This window comes from Siphateles boraxobius, unplaced genomic scaffold (assembly GCF_051911475.1).
Source record: "Siphateles boraxobius isolate OS27281-9 unplaced genomic scaffold, OSU_SipBor_1 219, whole genome shotgun sequence".
NCBI classification, from domain to species: domain Eukaryota; kingdom Metazoa; phylum Chordata; class Actinopteri; order Cypriniformes; family Leuciscidae; genus Siphateles; species Siphateles boraxobius.
In genome coordinates, this window is record NW_027508832.1 from 248,306 (window position 1) to 266,765 (window position 18,460).

The window sequence follows — 18,460 nt, forward strand, 5'->3', positions numbered from 1 at the left end:
GTTGTCCTTCCTCTTCTTTCTCTCTGTTAGATTCACGGTCCGGGTCCGGGTCCGGGTCGGACAGGAGGAGTTCCAGGAGGGGTCTGACAGCAATAAGAGGGCGGCCAGGGAGGCAGCGGCCCGAAACGCTCTGCGGGAGCTGAGGAGAAGAGACTCGCTGCCGGAGAGGGTGAGAGAACGACTGAAACCACAGAAAGAGTATGATGACTGAGAGAGAAACAGGAACAAGAGGAGAAATGGAAGTTCTAGAAAGATGGAAACTGTAGTAGAGGTGAGAACTAGTCCGTAGAAGTCCAAGATCCGTCCGTAAAACAACCAGATGTGTTTCTGACCTCCTGTGGCGTTTAGCTGCGGCTCGAGCTGAAAGCGACTGATATGAACCCGTGAGCTGTTCCTGCGCTGAGGTCAAAGGTCAAGCCTACAGTCTAACTGTGTCACATCGAGAAAGTCAAAGTCTCCTTTAATATTAGGGATGAAATGCTCTCGTTTGCTCACACTGGAGTTCAGCTTTATGCTTTGCAGTAAATTCTTCATATTCCAGTCTGGAAATATAATAATTCAGTACTGATCGGCTGATAATTATGTCAACGGTCCCCTTCAGATGATATTTTATTAATTAGTGAACCGTCACCAGTTATTGTAATCCAGTCTCTGTGAGAGATGACACTGACAGCTAGTGAAAACACTGAGGGTTTAGTTCACAGCAGAGACTCGTTCAGAAACAGAGAAATGAACTAATGCACGACCCGTATGGTTCTATAGGAGACGCTTCAGCAGTTTAATACAGAACTAGAGTCAGATGTTCACTAACCACACGCTTTTATTCCCTTCTGCTTCATTTTCTGTGTGTCACATGATGTAATCTCGAGTTTCCCTGTCCTAGCAGAGACTCGGAGGACGGCCACGGCTGCAGGACTGCCTCAGCCGGCAGAGTCTCTCTCTGTCCTGTGGTGTTATGCTGCCGCTCATGGGGAGGAGCCGGAGCTGGTGGAGAGCACAGGGCCCCCAAACGCACTGAGGTACACACACACACACACACACACACACACACACACACACACACACATCTGGACTTCATCTCATTAGCCGCGTTTTCACTGCCGGGCCAAGCCGTGCTAGTGAGTGCCAGGGCCAGGGCCAGTCGCGTTTCCACTGTCACTTCCGGGGCTTGATCGGGGCTTACTCTGGGCCAACGGCCAGGATTTCTGGCCCGTCGATTACCTTGGGCCAAAGCGGGCCAGCTCGGGCTAGAGGTGTGGTCGAGGTAAAAGGCGGAGTTTATCGGTGTTAGGGAAAGTTATGGTCCGCAGCAAGATGCACATTTCACTTTTTTATATTGCGCAAAATAATCGCTGCTGGAAATGGAGAATCGCCTATACCGGTCTGTCGAAGATACCAAAGCTCTTCTGAGCATTTGGGCAGAAGAAAGGGTACAACGTCAATTTGACGGCATATGCAGAAACGCGGACGTTATAAAATACATAGTTGCTGAACTTACTAAGCTAAGCATTCAGGGAACAACGCTTCAAGTTCGGGAAAAAATAAAAAATTTGCGGGCGCAGTACAAGGCGATTAAAACGAACAATCGACAAAGCGGAGCCCAGAGAAGGAACTTTCCATGACTCGACTTGATGGACGGTGTGCTGGGTCACCGTCCCTCTTTTAGTGGCGAGACAAGTCGGGACACTATGGCAGCCACGGCCGGTGAGTTAATATACATGCTATCTTCCTAACTTAAAAAAATTATAAATTCATAATACCCGCTGAAATGGGTTGGGTTGTATGACGTTTGATCCAGGAAGGCGTGTCAAGGGCGGGTTCAGGGCAGCACTGCAGGGCTACTGGCCCGGCTCGGCTCGCTGTTAGCCCTGGCCCGGCAGTGGAAACGCGGCTAGTGTGTCCTCACTGTCATGATCACGTGTCAATACGCCTGTCAGTCTCTCTTCTCACGGTCTCTCTGTCTCTCAGGTTCCACTACCAAGTGCGTTTGGGGCTTCTTCCCCCTCATGAGCGGCTCGTCAAAGCGGCAGGCCAGAGAGGCGGCAGCCCAAGCAGCGGTGGCCGTCCTGCTGGGTGAAGCAGAGAGGGAGGAGAGGCCGGAGAGGCCGCCCGCCCAAGTACACGCCCTCAACCACACACACACACACACACACACACTGATCAGTCTCCGCTAAAGCTTTTCTCTGTCTGTGTAAATGCTGAAATCTGCTGCATGCGTGCAGTATATTCATTTCATTAGGCTTTTCTATGAGCTCTTTGATTCAGCAGACTCTTATATGCTCACTCAGAAAATGTGTGTGTGTGTGTTGTTCAGTTTCAGCTCGTCCTGTGTTGTGATTCATCTTCTATTGTGCAAATGATTAATTTGTGTTTGTTTCAATTTAAATTTCAGATCCTGCTGGAGTGATTTATTTAAAAAATATATATATGTATATAAATAAATATTTTGTGAAAAATTTGTGGTTTTGTTTCTATATTTTTTTCAATAATTTGGAGGGAGTTTATATAGAAGTTTTATTTATATATCCCCTTTCCATAGCTCAAGGTCACTTTCTCATTGTACACTACAATACATTTACACACCTGCACACACATCACAATCACATAAGGACACAGTCACATTATCCAAAATACTTGTTAAATAGATATGTTTTGGCCTGTCAGAGCTGGTGGTAAGATAAATTTGTATGTCATCAGCATAGCAATGAAATTGAAGTCCATGCCTGCGTATGATGATGTCACCAAGTGTGTATATATATAAATATATATATTATTAGATAACATTTGTAAAGTATGTAAATATTGTTGAACACTATCACTAAATAAATAAATCAATTAAACAAATGGATTCTTTGTTTACATTTTTGTTTGATATTAAATTTTAGGATAGAGTTTAATAGTTTTGGACAATTAAGAATGTTAACCTGATTCAACTAAATGGCATTGAATTAATCTTATGTAATAAACAATGTTAATTAAATGTGACAACCTGTCACAGTCCTCGTCTGCACCAGTCTGTCTTCGTCTTCACTACACTTTCCAGTATCCTCCTTGTCTCCTCACCTGAACTCACTCCCTCATTATCCACCTGTTCCTCGTCATCATCATCATCATCATCATCAGAATCAGAATCAGAATCAGAAAGAGCTTTATTGCCAAGTGTGCTTGCACACACAAGGAATTTGTTTTGGTACTGAGGCTTCCAGTGGACATATACAAATACAAATACAACAAGAAACATAATACTACAAATTATAAGAATAAAAAACAAAAATATAAATATATGAGAATAAAAGTATCACAGTTGGGTTTAGTCAGAATAGACATTTTCAGATTTACAGATTATGAACATATTTACAGTGTTTTGAATATTATAAATAAATAAAGTATCACCTGAGTTGTAGGATATTGCACTAAACAGTGGGAGTATTGCACTTAAAGGCATATGCCTTGGGAGGTGTGTTAACTGTTCAGGAGGGAAATGGCCTGTGGGAAGAAACTGTTCCTGTGCCGAGATGTTCTTGTGGCCAGTGATCTGAGTCGCCGTCTTGACGGTAACAGTTCAAACAGGTGGTGTCCAAGGTGAGTGGAGTCTGTGATGATTTTGCCTGCTCTCTTCCTCACTCTGGAAGAGTACAGCTCCTTGAGGTTTGGCAGGGGGGCACCAATGATCCTCTCCGCAGTCCGGATTGTCCGTTGTAGTCTCCTGATGTCTGATTTCGTAGCTGAACCAAACCAGACAGTGATGGACGTGCATAAAACAGACTCAATGACGGCTGAGTAAAACTGAATCAGCAGCTCCTGTGGCAGGTTGAACTTCCTCAGTTGGCGAAGGAAGTACAGTCTCTGCTGGGCTTTTTTCACAACAGAGTCAATGTGATTATCCCACTTCAGGTCCTGAGAGATGATAGTGCCCAGGAACCTGAATGACTCCCCTGCTTCCACAGTGAAAGTGACATGTGATGTCACAGTGACATCATCTGTGTCACCTGCTTCACCTCGTTAGTGTTCATTTGTACTTGTATTTAGTTGCCTTCTGTTCAGTTAGTGCTTGTCGGTTGTTAGTCTTATTTAGATGTGTTTTGTGCCAGTTATCCTGCTCGTTATCCTGCCTGTCTGTACCGGTAAGAGTTTTTGGAGTAAACTGTTTGTATTGGAGCCTTCTGACTTTGCGTCCTTCTTCAACCCGCACTGCACCCTGACAGAACAACCGACCGCCCCAAGATGGACAATGGGGTCAGAATAATCGTCTTGGCGAAGAGATGCCACCACTTCCTCTCGTTCGTCGAGGGTTTCATCCGCATTGCCATCCACAGCACCCTCGACGACGAGAGGTTGTGTACCCTGTTCCAGATCGGGGCCACCTTTCACCACCGGATCGACCTCCCAGACACCACCGGTCTGAACTGGAGGGAAACCGTTCTCCGGTGTCTGGAACACTACCTCCCAGCCCCAAGCCTTCACCGCTGGTGCCGTCCAGTCCAGAGTCTTCACCGCTGGTCCTCGTACCTGGATCCAATGGAGTTAGAGCTAATGGACTTTTTTACAGAGCCTTCACCATTGGTGCCGTCCAGTCCAGAGTCTTCACCGCTGGTCCTCGTCCGGGATCCGATGGAGTTAGACTTAATTGACTTTTTTTACAGAGCCTTCACCGCTGGTCCCGTCCATCACAGAGCCCTCACCGCTGGTCCCGTCCAGCACGGAGCCTTCACCGCTGGTCCCGTCCAGCATAGAGCCTTCACCGCTGGTCCCGTCCAGCACAGAGCCTTCACCGCTGGTCCCGTCCCGTCCAGCCCAGAGCCTTCTTCACCGCTGGTCCCGTCCAGCCCAGAGCCTTCTTCACCGCTGGTCCCGTCCAGCCCAGAACCTTCTTCACCGCTGGTCCCGTCCAGCCCAGAGCGTTCTTCACCGCTGGTCATGTCCAGCCCAGAGCCTTCTTCACCGCTGGTCCCGTCCAGTCCAGAGCCTTCTTCACCGCTGGTCCAGCCCAGCCCAGAGCCTTCTTCACCTCTGATCCCGTCCAGTCCAGAGCCTTCTTCACTGCCACGACCACCCGAAGGGTCTTCACTTCCACGGCCACCCGAAGGGTCTTCACTGCCACGGCCCCCCGAAGGGTCTTCCCTGCCACGGCCACCCGAAGGGTCTTCACTGCCACGGCCACCCGAAGGGTCTATACTGCCACGGCCACCCGAGGGGTCTTCACCGCCACGGCCACCGAGGGGTCTTCACCGCCACGGCCACCCGAGGGATCTTCACCGCCACGGCCACCCGAGGGGTCTTCACCGCCACGGCCGCCCGAGGGGTCTTCACCGCCCTGGCCGCCTGCACATCCGGCTCCGCCCTGGCCGCCTGCACGTCCGGCTCCACCCTGCCGGCCTGCACGTCCGGCTCCGCCCTGCCGGCCTGTACGTCCTGCTCCGCCCTGGCCGCCTGCGCGTCCTGCTCTGCCCTGGCCGCCTGCGCGTCCTGCTCCGCCCTGGCCGCCTGCACGTCCCGTTCCGCCCTGGCCGCCTGCACGTCCCGTTCCGCCCTGGCCGCCTGCACGTCCCGCTCCACCCTGGCCGCCTGCACGTCCCGCTCTGCCACGGCTGCCTGCTCGTCCAGCTCCGCCACGGCCGCCTGCTCATCCTGCTCCGCCCTGGAGGCTTCCTGCCCCTCTTAAGCCACGCCCTGGTCAGCCTTCAGGGCGCCATCCCCCCCACCCTTGTTGATGTTCTACGGCGCGAGGTCGCGCCTTTTTGAAGGGGGGCGTTATGTCTCAGTCCTCGTCTGCACCAGTCTGTCTTCGTCTTCACTACACTTCCCAGTATCCTCCTTGTCTCCTCACCTGAACTCACTCCCTCATTGTCCACCTGTTCCAAACTGTTTGTATTGGAGCCTTCTGACTTTGCGTCCTTCTTCAACCCGCACTGCACCCTGACATAACCCAGTTACGTAGAACCTGTTGACATAAAAGTAAATCCAACATATATTTTTGATTTTCCTACAAAATTTTGATTAAATGTTACAAGGTCGAAACATATGCACGGGTGAATTGTTCGCAATAGATCCATAACATGCATTTAGAAAGAGTTAAAGAAATTCCATGCTATCTATCCAATTTAAGTTAACTTTATCAAATATTAAAATGTTAAAGGTCAGTCTCTGAAGCGTTTATTAAATTCTAATGTACCGATTGTATATAAGCCTACACGTCGACTTTGAAACAGTAATCTAAATTCTGAATAAACATATTATGTCTGCGAGAGTCTTTAAGGTGTTAAAATTGGATCACGGTTAAACAAAAACAAAAACCTCTAGCAAGAAACTGAGATAATTTTGAGTAGCACAAAACCAAATGCAAAAACTCGATACATTATAATATCATTGGTTTTGCTGTAACACATTGGCCTTTGATACCGTTTGACACTTACCAATGCTTAAACTCAACTTAAACTGCTTGTCTATTGTTGAAAAGATGTTGTGTAACACAGATATGGATATAATACCCAGCATCCAAAGTTAATAAATCAAGCAAATTCATGTGAATACTGTCGTATATGACAAAAGAAGACGAGAAGACCTAGAGTTCACTAACATTACATATAGGAAACAGATATCCAGGGGGAAGTGTAAAGAAAACACCACACAAACATTACAATCACACCCAGCATTACAATAAGAATGCTGCTGTTAAGAATGAACCCGTGGTAAACAGTTTCAAAACAGTCCGTTTTAGAAAAATGAGAACAAAATCAAAGAAAAATATCTTAATTTTCACAATTGTAAATATTTGTGAGATTAAGCTATGTTAAACAAATTTGGTATTTCACTGATGAGGGACAAAAACTTTATCTAAAATCAATATTTTTATTCATAAATATATCCTCAATGGTGTACAAATACCTCTGCCAATAATCTGACTTATCCTCGTAAACGAAGAATTTATAATTTTTATATACATGGGACGGGTAGGTCCACAGAGGCTTTCATGTCGTTCCGCCATCTTGAAATAATAGTAGAACTATAACTAATTATAGAACTATAATAGCAGAGAGGGACAAAAAATACTAGGCCAACACGTTTCAACAAACTCGTTTCCGTTCAGAGCCAGCGTCATGTGATTGAAAGCAGCCGAACCGGACAAGAAGATTCGAGAGACGCTCGTCACTGCCCTGGCAAGTTTAAAAGGCTGCACTCATGGTTATTTATAATGGAGGACCATACTTATGTGGAGCCACAGGACCGGAGATTGCAAAAAACGCCTTCTCCACTTTTGCTAACATCTTATGGGCTAACGCCAGCCGGAGACAGCTGGCCAATTGACGCGAAGCATGCAAATACTGACAGACCGTGGGCAGTATAAAATACATGGGCGCGACAATTACGTCAGAATCATGACTGAACGCTAGCACAGCTGAACAAACAGCGAGCACGGCGGTCAACGTAATTTCTCGTTCCCGCCTCTCAGGGAACCGTGGTTACGATAGTAACCGGAGACGTTCCCTTTCGAGGCGGTAACTTCGACACTACGTTGACCGCTGTGCTCACTGTTTGTTCAGCTGTGCTAGCGTTCAGTCATGATTACCTCTTCTTTTTGTATTAGCAATCGAGCCACTTGCCATAGCAGTAAGGTCTCATGGTAACATACAGGGCATCAGATAAAACACCACAGATATAAGAATTTCTTTATACGCAGACGATGTCATATTATACCTAACAGATTTGGCTCACTCCATACCTTCCCTAATAAAACTTCTTTCAACTTTTGGTAACTTCTCTGGCTATAAAGTCAATCAATCTAAATCTTGTATTCTTTTATTGAATAAGGATGATAGTCAACTCTCAGCTCTTGCTCATTTTAATGTAGTAGACTCCTTCACGTATTTAGGAATTAAAATCACAGCTAATATAGATAATATATCTTCAGTAAATTACCAACCCCTTTTAAATGACATCTCCAAATTCATAAACAGATGGAGAACTCTACCTTTATCGTTAATTGGACGTATTAACGCAATAAAAATGTATATTACCAAAAATATTGTACCTCTTTCAAAATATTCCTCTGTGTCCTCCATCCTCCTTTTTTACGTCACATCGGAAACTATTCACTGATTTCATCTGGAATAATAAACGAGCGCGTGTTCGTCTGTCATTGTTATATTGGTATTCAATTTATAAATTTACAGTGGTATTATTGGGCAGCACAATTGCGTTCTACTTTATACTATTTTTCTTCTGAAGCCCCCCCCAACATGGCTGGACATTGAATCTTCCCTTATAAAGTCAAAATTACCACTTAAAAATATAAGAACTTCAACCCTAAATGTATTGGTTATACTAAAATCACAAAATAAATGGGCACTTGATTTTTCAACAAGACCACAAAATGAGTACGCTTCATCAATATCAAGATATTTACAGATAGGTGAATTAAAATTGATAAAGTAAAGTTGTTGCACTTGGGATAACGTCAACATGGCAGATGTCCAGATCGCATTTATATTTAACGTGATCAGGCTATAAAGTACCTACTTTTTTAGCGTTCGTTAAGTACTTATTGAAATTTAGTATTTACTCAGTGAGTATGCAGTTTAGAACGCAGCCATGGAGTGCTTCTCAATGTCCCTCCTCGCCTCCTCTGTCCTCCATCCTATGACCTGGAAACCAATCAAGCACAGCCATCTTGAAGGACATCTCAATTCTCTAATTGCACCGCGAGGAGTCGAGGATCGAGGAGTGAGGAGCTTCCAGAGGAGTCATGAGCGAGGATACACAGGCGTATCCTATGCGAAAGTGTTTTATTGACTAAACGTGACACACGTATAAATTCTCCTCCCCCTTCACATCGGTCACAATCATTTTAATTTATACTTTGCCTTTGCAGTTTATATAAACCACACATCTCACATATTTCAACAGGGTATCTTGCTTTATTATTATTTATAATGAATTTCTTAAATAACCAAACTTCACCAACATAAGGGCAGATCCTTTGAGCGCTGCCGATGACGCTGTGGAGTGACGCTCGAGTGATCAAGTATTCCAATGTATAAAAAAAGCTTTCATTCCATTCCTCCGTCCTCATTTTCTTTCCTTGCGTCCTTCCCTCGCATCCTACAGGGGGTGGAGCTGAGACCCGAGGAAAGGAAGCGAGGAAAGGAAGCGAGGAAAGGAAACGAGGATGCAAAAATAAGAATTGAGAAGCACCCCTGGTCCAGCCATATCAAGGCAAGTTTACAAGTTTACATATCACTCAAAACTACAATTCCCAGAATTCCTCCTGCTCATCACCTGCACTTACTCAGTCATCATCCTCACCTGCACCTGATCAGCACACTCATCACCACAGTATTTAAACACACCTCAGTCACACACTTTGTCTAATCTAAGACTGTGGATTACGCACTGTTCTACTTACCTGAATTATTTATCCTCTGAGATTTCTCCATGATCCTGTATCCTAGTTCTCTCATCTGTTCTCTACCTCCAACGTTTCCAAAATCCCTGTAAGACTGTTTCATTCACTCTCACGGCAACCAAAAGGTGGGCGGGTGTGTGTGGTGTGTGTGTGGTGTGTGTGTGTGTGTGGTGTGTGTGTGGTGTGTGTGGTGTGTGTGTGTGGTGTGTGTGGTGTGTGTGGTGTGTGTGTGGTGTGTGTGTGCTTACCATTTGAGGTCATCCCCTCTATCTTCAACTGCATACCCAAGAACTGAAGCATTATACTTGGATTGCTCATTGTGTGTTGTCTATAATCGCCTGTTTTGGACGCTGCAATAAAGCATTGGATCATAGGTGTGTGTTGATCTGGTGTAACTTTTCTCTTTAAAGTGCTGTGCTTTTTGTTTTAGTTTAAAGTGAAGGACTGTCCTATGTGATCACTCATTCATAACTCATAAGAAGGGTTTGGTCCTCTGATCACTCTGTGAGTGTGGAGGCAGTCTGAGCAAGGATGCAGATCAAGCACCTGAGGTTTTTTTTGCGCACCTGTCTACTTTTAATATCTTGTTAACCTACACTTTGTATCTCACCCCTCATTGTTTTACTGGTGTCTGATGGTTCCAAAGTCCCAAAACTTATTTGGTCAATCCCAAGACAAGCCAAGTATGACGACTGGGTAAAACTGACACCTGGATTTGAACAAAGTGACACCACCTCCCTCTACCAACTTCATCAAACCTGGGAGGGGTTTGAGAGCAGGTATGCTTGCCGCTTATTCTTGGAAATGCTCTTCTGTATAATAATTCTCTTGAATTAATGCTTTTACTTATACAAACAGTGGTGTATTTAACAATGTGGCTGTTCAAGTTTTAGGGGTGGTTAACTATTGATGTATTAATTGAATTTCAATGTTAACAGTCTTTTTTTTTTCTTCTTAAAATCAGTCTTGAAGTTTGTTCTGGTTGATGTCTGTCAATGTGAATTGTGATTGTAAGTCTGTCTGTCAGCATTTTCTTGTACTCCTCTGCATTCTTTGGATTTTTTAAATCTTGTAATACTTCCATATCTCGTTCATTTTCCCCTTTAAACTCCTTATCTTTATGCCTTTGGTCCATTAGTTTGAACCAATTTCAGTTGTATAGTGCTTCTCAAAATGGTTTTACAGTGGCTTTTTGCCACTTTATTTTAGTCTGCTCATTTGCACAATTTTCTATTTATGCCCTTGTGCCCTCTTCAATATTGTTTAAAAGCTTGTGAACTTTTTTTTGGCCTTTATATCCTCTTCCTTTTTTATTATTATTTTTTTATTAATTTATGTTTGTTCTGTAAGTTAGGGTTTGGATGCATGTCTTTATACCTTTTTTGCATGTTTTGTATTATGCCACTTTTGTGCCTTTTTTGTATAATGCCTTTTTATACCCTTTTGTATTCAGGAACACTTAGATTTTTTTTCTTCAGTAATATGCTGCTAAACATGTCTGCATGATTTGTGTCCCTTATGCCTTTCTTGTTCATTGTATTTATGCGCTATTTTTTTATTTCTGCGTTTTGGCTATTATGCAACTGACCCTTTCCATTTGTCCCTGTCCCCTTTTTTATTCTTCTGTGCCCATATGTTCCTTTTGTATTTACTTTAATTTATTTCCATTTATACGTTTCTTCAGTAGCCCTAAACGTGCAAACTGCTCTATAGAGCGCGTTTTGTCATTCTGTTCTTCTAGCAAAGAAGCTAGCTAAAGTCTGTGAATAAAACACTGACAATGATAACAAGTAGCAATAAAATATTGTTTTATGTAATAAATATTATTTCTTTATCTTTGTAAAGACACCTTATTGGCTACTCTCTGCTGTCTCAGATGACGACGACTTCTCCTTTCGGCCACCATAACTTCTGTTGTTTGCAATTCGCAACCTCACCACTAGTTGCTGCTAAAATGTAAACCGTGCACCTTTAAGTAATGTATACAGGGACAAACGCTTAAAAAAAGTCAGTGTATACAGGTCCTTCTCAAAAAATTAGCATATTATGATAAAGTTCATTATTTTCCATAATGTAATGATAAAAATTAAACTTTCCTATATTTTAGATGCATTGCACACCAACTGAAATATTCAGGTCTTTTATTGTTTTAATACTGATGATTTTGGCATACAGCTCATGAAAATCCAAAATTCCTATCTCAAAAAATTTGCATATTTCATCTGACCAATAAAATAAGGATTTTTAATACAAAAAATAGTCAACCTTCAAATAATTATGTTCAGTTATGCACTCAATACTTGGTCGGGAATTCTTTTGCAGAAATGACTGCCTCAATGCGGCGTGGCATAGAGGCAATCAGCCTGTGGCACTGCTGAGGTGTTATGGAGGCCCAGGATGCTTCGATAGCGGCCTTAAGCTCATCCAGAGTGTTGGGTCTTGCGTCTCTCAACTTTCTCTTCAGAATATCCCACAGATTCTCTATGGGGTTTAGGTCAGGAGAGTTGCCAGGCCAATTGAGCACAGTAATACCATGGTCAGTAAACCATTTACCAGTGGGTTTGGCACTGTGAGCAGGTGCCAGGTCGTGCTGAAAAATGAAATCTTAATCTCCATAAAGCTTTTCAGCAGATGGAAGCATGAAGTGCTCCCAAAATCTCCTGATAGCTAGCTGCATTGACCCTGCCCTTGATAAAACACAGTCGACCAACACCAGCAGCTGACATGGCACCCCAGACCATCACTGACTGTGGGTACTTGACACTGGACTTCAGGCATTTTGGCATTTCCTTCTCCCCAGTCTTTCTCCAGACTCTGGCACCTTGATTTCCGAATGACATGCAAAATTTGCTTTCATCCGAAAAAAGTACTTTGGATTACTGAGCAACAGTCCAGTGCTGCTTCTCTGTAGCCCAGGTCAGGCGCTTCTGCCGCTGTTTCTGGTTCAAAAGTGGCTTGACCTGGGGAATGCGGCACCTGTAGCCCATTTCCTGCACACGCCTGTGCACGGTGGCTCTGGATGTTTCTACTCCAGACTCAGTCCACTGCTTCCGCAGGTCCCCCAAGGTCTGGAATCGCTCCTTCTCCACAATCTTCCTCAGTGTCCGGTCACCTCTTCTCGTTGTGCAGCGTTTTTTGCCACACTTTTTCCTTCCCACAGACTTCGCACTGAGGTGCCTTGATACGGTACTCTAGGAACAGCCTATTTGTTCAGAAATTTCTTTCTGTGTCTTACCCTCTTGCTTGAGGGTGCCAATGATGGCACCTGGACAGCAGTCAGGTCCGCAGTCTTACCCATGATTGCGGTTTTGAGTAATGAAACAGGCTGGGAGTTTTTAAAAGCCTCAGGAATCTTTTGCAGGTGTTTAGAGTTAATTAGTTGATTCAGGTGATTAGGTTAATAGCTCGTTTAGAGACCCTTTTCATGATATGCTAATTTTTTGAGATTTTTTTTTTTTGGGGTTTTCATGAGCTGTGTGCCAAAATCATCAGTATTAAAACAATAAAAGACCTGAAATATTTCAGTTGGTGTGCAATGAATCTAAAATATATGAAAGTTTAATTTTTATCATTACATTATGGAAAATAATGAACTTTATCACAATATGCTAATTTTTTTGAGAAGGACCTGTATAGTACTTGAATAAAACAGTTTTACAGTAAAAACAGGATCGGGCATTACAGCTTGTTTGCATAAATTGACTTGTTTTGACCTGTTCTTTTGTCCATTCATGCTCCCAAGCTTTAATGCCCTTTTATGCGCTTTGGTTTTTCTTTCTCTGACTGTTTTTTTATATGTATCAGTACTCTAATTTCTGCTTTTGTAGTCACACTTCTGGAAGTGTGGAGAACTTGGTGGTCAATGGTTTAACGGTATTTGTGCAAACTGTTTCTTTAATGGTTTGAGCAATGTTGTCATACAGCTTTTATGGTGGAGAAATTTGTTGTCCTTCAATGCAGCTTCTAATCAAACAATGTAAGGTATACTACTAGTCAAGTCACCTTTATTTATAAAGCATTTTTAACAGTATGGATTGTTTCAAAGCAGCTTTACAGTGATAATAGAAGTTACCGTAACGATTGTGTTGCAACCATCAATTTATTTTATTATTTAATATACAAAAATTATGTTGGCCACTGAAAAAATTGGAAAACTTTTTGTAACTTTTGTTAGTTAAAATAAAAAAAATGTTCAAGAGAACTAACAAATCCCAGATTCTTGATTTTATTGCATTTTACAAAATGTCCCAGCGTTTCTGGAAATGGGGTTGTAATACTAACAGGTGTATTTAACAAGAGGTGGTTATTGATGCATTAATTGAATGTCAATGTTAACAATTTGTTTAAAAAAATCAGTCTTGAAGTTTGTTCTTGTTAATGTCGATATGTACTTGTTAATGTCGGTATGTACTTGTTAATGTCGGTATGTACTATGTGTGAATGTGGATTGTAATTTGTAAAGTTGCCTGTTAGCATTTTTTTGTACAAATCTGCATTGTTTGCATTTATTTAATCTTGTAATACTTCCATACATCTGTTCCCTTTCACCTTTAATACTTCCATACATTTGTTCCCTTTCCCCTTTAATTACTTGTATTTATGCCTTTGAAACCATTTTGAGAAGCACTATACAACTAAAATTGATTCAAACAAATAGGACAAAGTGGCTTTATGCCACTTTATTTTATCCTTTGTGCTCCTTTGCATCATTTTGTATGTATGTCCTTGTGTCCTCTTCAATGCACAATTTGTTTAAGTTTATGGTTGTCAACTTTTTAAATTTTTTTTGGCCTTTATGTAACTTTCCTTTATTACTTCAAGAACAAACAGAATTTTTTTTAAGTTATATTTTTGATACTGTCTTTTATACCTTTATTTGTATTTGGGCACTTTTGTGCCTTTTTGTATTATGATTTTTATTTTGTGTCCATTAACAGGGATTTTGTTTTTATTCTTCAGTACTTTATCGAATACTCTCGATCAGCAGGCACCCTCAACACAAGTAAGCACTTACACAGACCATTCTAATGTTCATGTCCAGAGTACAAGGAACAGGCTGGAAAGGGGAAAAACATAAATCCATAAATTGTCTGAAGACAATTAAGGTTGTGCACAGTCCATCGCAAAACTGGCCGCTCACCGAAAATTAACATCAAAATGGCCCAAGAAAGCCAACACCCGCATGAAGAAAGCCCACACCAGTCTAAAACTGCATGCGCATATCAAAGTCGCTTACGCTCAAATATATAAGGGCGCCTCCCCCTCATAAAGACAAAGTGTTTAAAATAAATAAATATTTGTATTAATTAGCTTTTTGTATTTATGGCTTTGCCCCTTGTTCCATTTTAAGATCTAGTTTGTCTTTGTCCCTTTTTTATTCCTCTTTTGAATTTTTATTTGATTAACCTTTTTGTCTGTGTCTTTGCATTTATGGTATATTTAGGTGTTAATTTTTCATGCTTTTAATGTTTTTTTAATGCCATTTGTCTTTTATATGCTTTTCACATGTTTCTCATATTGTCTGTCTGTCTTTTATGCCACTTTCCCCCTTATATTTTAAAGCTTTATACTGACGTTGCGAACTTACTTGTCTTGTATTTACACTTTGTTTATTCTTTCATTTTAAAGTTTTTTTGTACTTTGGTTATGGTCCATATTTCTGTTTCCATGTTCTTTTTTTCAAAATGATTTTAAAATTCTTGTCAGGTTCATATTCTGTTTTGGGTTTTTTGTTCCCATTTTCCTGCATTGGTCAGTCCCCTCTGGCTCTTTTAGAAAGTCTTGTCTGATGTCTTTCCATCCAGTTTTTGTATTTATGGCTTGGCCACTTGTACAATTTATGCCTTGTTTCTTTGTCCCTTCCCCTCTTAATACTCACTTTTTATTATGACTGTTTTTGTCGTCTGATTGTTTATTTGCATTGATGGTATTTTGCTGTTAAAAATTATGCTTTTCTTTTATATTTTAAACCTTAACTTGTTTCTTGTTATATCCTGGTGATCCTACTGGGGCTTTTTGCCATGTTCTACATTACTGTTCCTTGTTAGCTCCTTTGTGGTAGATTCCTCTGTCAGCACCCACCTTGGTCACGCTTCTCTCCAGCTCCAGATCTTCGATCTGCCACTCATCCTCTTTTGCCTCTTTAGTTACATCACTTTCAACTTTTTTTTATAGTTTTGTATTCCTGTTTGTGTACTTGTAACTTCATGCTCCTTTTTTGTGCCTTTTGCATAGATTTGAATTTGTTGTGTTTATGTTGGTGACTTTTTTTTAATGTATATTCATTTTAATGTAAAACTGTTTAATGATTTGTTTTGAGAAGAATATAATTTTTTTTATAATTAGAGTCCCAGGGGTAGAGTCCCAGGGGTAGAGTCCCAGGGGTAGAGTCCCAGGGGTAGAGTCCCAGGGGTAGAGTCCCAGGGGTAGAGTCCCAGGGGTAGAGTCCCAGGGGTAGAGTCCCAGGGGTAGAGTCCCAGGGGTAGAGTCCCAGGGGTAGAGTCCCAGGGGTAGAGTCCCAGGGGTAGAGTCCCAGGGGTAGAGTCCCAGGGGTAGAGTCCCAGGGGTAGAGTCCCAGGGGTAGAGTCCCAGGGGTAGAGTCCCAGGGGTAGAGTCCCAGGGGTAGAGTCCCAGGGGTAGAGTCCCAGGGGTAGAGTCCCAGGGGTAGAGTCCCAGGGGTAGAGTCCCAGGGGTAGAGTCCCAGGGGTAGAGTCCCAGGGGTAGAGTCCCAGGGGTAGAGTCCCAGGGGTAGAGTCCCAGGGGTAGAGTCCCAGGGGTAGAGTCCCAGGGGTAGAGTCCCAGGGGTAGAGTCCCAGGGGTAGAGTCCCAGGGGTAGAGTCCCAGGGGTAGAGTCCCAGGGGTAGAGTCCCAGGGGTAGAGTCCCAGGGGTAGAGTCCCAGGGGTAGAGTCCCAGGGGTAGAGTCCCAGGGGTAGAGTCCCAGGGGTAGAGTCCCAGGGGTAGAGTCCCAGGGGTAGAGTCCCAGGGGTAGAGTCCCAGGGGTAGAGTCCCAGGGGTAGAGTCCCAGGGGTAGAGTCCCAGGGGTAGAGTCCCAGGGGTAGAGTCCCAGGGGTAGAGTCCCAGGGGTAGAGTCCCAGGGGTAGAGTCCCAGGGGTAGAGTCCCAGGGGTAGAGTCCCAGGGGTAGAGTCCCAGGGGTAGAGTCCCAGGGGTAGAGTCCCAGGGGTAGAGTCCCAGGGGTAGAGTCCCAGGGGTAGAGTCCCAGGGGTAGAGTCCCAGGGGTAGAGTCCCAGGGGTAGAGTCCCAGGGGTAGAGTCCCAGGGGTAGAGTCCCAGGGGTAGAGTCCCAGGGGTAGAGTCCCAGGGGTAGAGTCCCAGGGGTAGAGTCCCAGGGGTAGAGTCCCAGGGGTAGAGTCCCAGGGGTAGAGTCCCAGGGGTAGAGTCCCAGGGGTAGAGTCCCAGGGGTAGAGTCCCAGGGGTAGAGTCCCAGGGGTAGAGTCCCAGGGGTAGAGTCCCAGGGGTAGAGTCCCAGGGGTAGAGTCCCAGGGGTAGAGTCCCAGGGGTAGAGTCCCAGGGGTAGAGTCCCAGGGGTAGAGTCCCAGGGGTAGAGTCCCAGGGGTAGAGTCCCAGGGGTAGAGTCCCAGGGGTAGAGTCCCAGGGGTAGAGTCCCAGGGGTAGAGTCCCAGGGGTAGAGTCCCAGGGGTAGAGTCCCAGGGGTAGAGTCCCAGGGGTAGAGTCCCAGGGGTAGAGTCCCAGGGGTAGAGTCCCAGGGGTAGAGTCCCAGGGGTAGAGTCCCAGGGGTAGAGTCCCAGGGGTAGAGTCCCAGGGGTAGAGTCCCAGGGGTAGAGTCCCAGGGGTAGAGTCCCAGGGGTAGAGTCCCAGGGGTAGAGTCCCAGGGGTAGAGTCCCAGGGGTAGAGTCCCAGGGGTAGAGTCCCAGGGGTAGAGTCCCAGGGGTAGAGTCCCAGGGGTAGAGTCCCAGGGGTAGAGTCCCAGGGGTAGAGTCCCAGGGGTAGAGTCCCAGGGGTAGAGTCCCAGGGGTAGAGTCCCAGGGGTAGAGTCCCAGGGGTAGAGTCCCAGGGGTAGAGTCCCAGGGGTAGAGTCCCAGGGGTAGAGTCCCAGGGGTAGAGTCCCAGGGGTAGAGTCCCAGGGGTAGAGTCCCAGGGGTAGAGTCCCAGGGGTAGAGTCCCAGGGGTAGAGTCCCAGGGGTAGAGTCCCAGGGGTAGAGTCCCAGGGGTAGAGTCCCAGGGGTAGAGTCCCAGGGGTAGAGTCCCAGGGGTAGAGTCCCAGGGGTAGAGTCCCAGGGGTAGAGTCCCAGGGGTAGAGTCCCAGGGGTAGAGTCCCAGGGGTAGAGTCCCAGGGGTAGAGTCCCAGGGGTAGAGTCCCAGGGGTAGAGTCCCAGGGGTAGAGTCCCAGGGGTAGAGTCCCAGGGGTAGAGTCCCAGGGGTAGAGTCCCAGGGGTAGAGTCCCAGGGGTAGAGTCCCAGGGGTAGAGTCCCAGGGGTAGAGTCCCAGGGGTAGAGTCCCAGGGGTAGAGTCCCAGGGGTAGAGTCCCAGGGGTAGAGTCCCAGGGGTAGAGTCCCAGGGGTAGAGTCCCAGGGGTAGAGTCCCAGGGGTAGAGTCCCAGGGGTAGAGTCCCAGGGGTAGAGTCCCAGGGGTAGAGTCAGGGTTAGGTTAGGGTTAGGGTTAGGGTTAGGGTTAGGGTTAGGGTTAGAGTTAGGGTTAGGTTAGGGTTAGGGTTAGGGTTAGGTTAGGTTAGGGTTAGGGTTAGGTTAGGGTTAGGGTTAGGGTTAGGGTTAGGGTTAGGGTTAGGGTTAGGGTTAGGGTTAGGGTTAGGTTAGGTTAGGGTTAGGTTAGGGTTAGGTTAGGGTTAGAGTAGGGTTAGGGTTAGGGTTAGGGTTAGGGTTAGGTTAGGGTTAGGGTTAGGGTTAGGGTTAGGGTTAGGGTTAGGTTAGGGTTAGGGTTAGGGTTAGGGTTAGGTTAGGGTTAGGGTTAGGGTTAGGGTTAGGGTTAGGGTTAGAGTTAGGGTTAGGGTTAGGGTTAGGTTAGGTTAGGTTAGGTTAGATTAGGTTAGGGTTAGGTTAGGTTAGGTTAGGGTTAGGGTT

At 44.9% G+C, this 18,460-nt stretch overlaps 2 long non-coding RNA genes across 2 annotated transcripts; both read left to right on the forward strand.

Annotated features, from left to right (window-relative positions):
• Positions 1-479: 479 nt before the first annotated feature.
• LOC143746302 (uncharacterized) lies at positions 480-2,448 on the forward strand. Its single transcript, XR_013206478.1, has 3 exons — positions 480-1,019; positions 1,969-2,117; positions 2,393-2,448. It is a non-coding gene; the product is annotated as an uncharacterized LOC143746302 (long non-coding RNA).
• Positions 2,449-10,035: 7,587 nt separating this feature from the next.
• Positions 10,036-15,078, forward strand: LOC143746303 (uncharacterized). The gene is made up of 2 exons (XR_013206479.1): positions 10,036-10,182; positions 14,363-15,078. It is a non-coding gene; the product is annotated as an uncharacterized LOC143746303 (long non-coding RNA).
• The last annotated feature ends 3,382 nt before the right edge of the window (positions 15,079-18,460 follow it).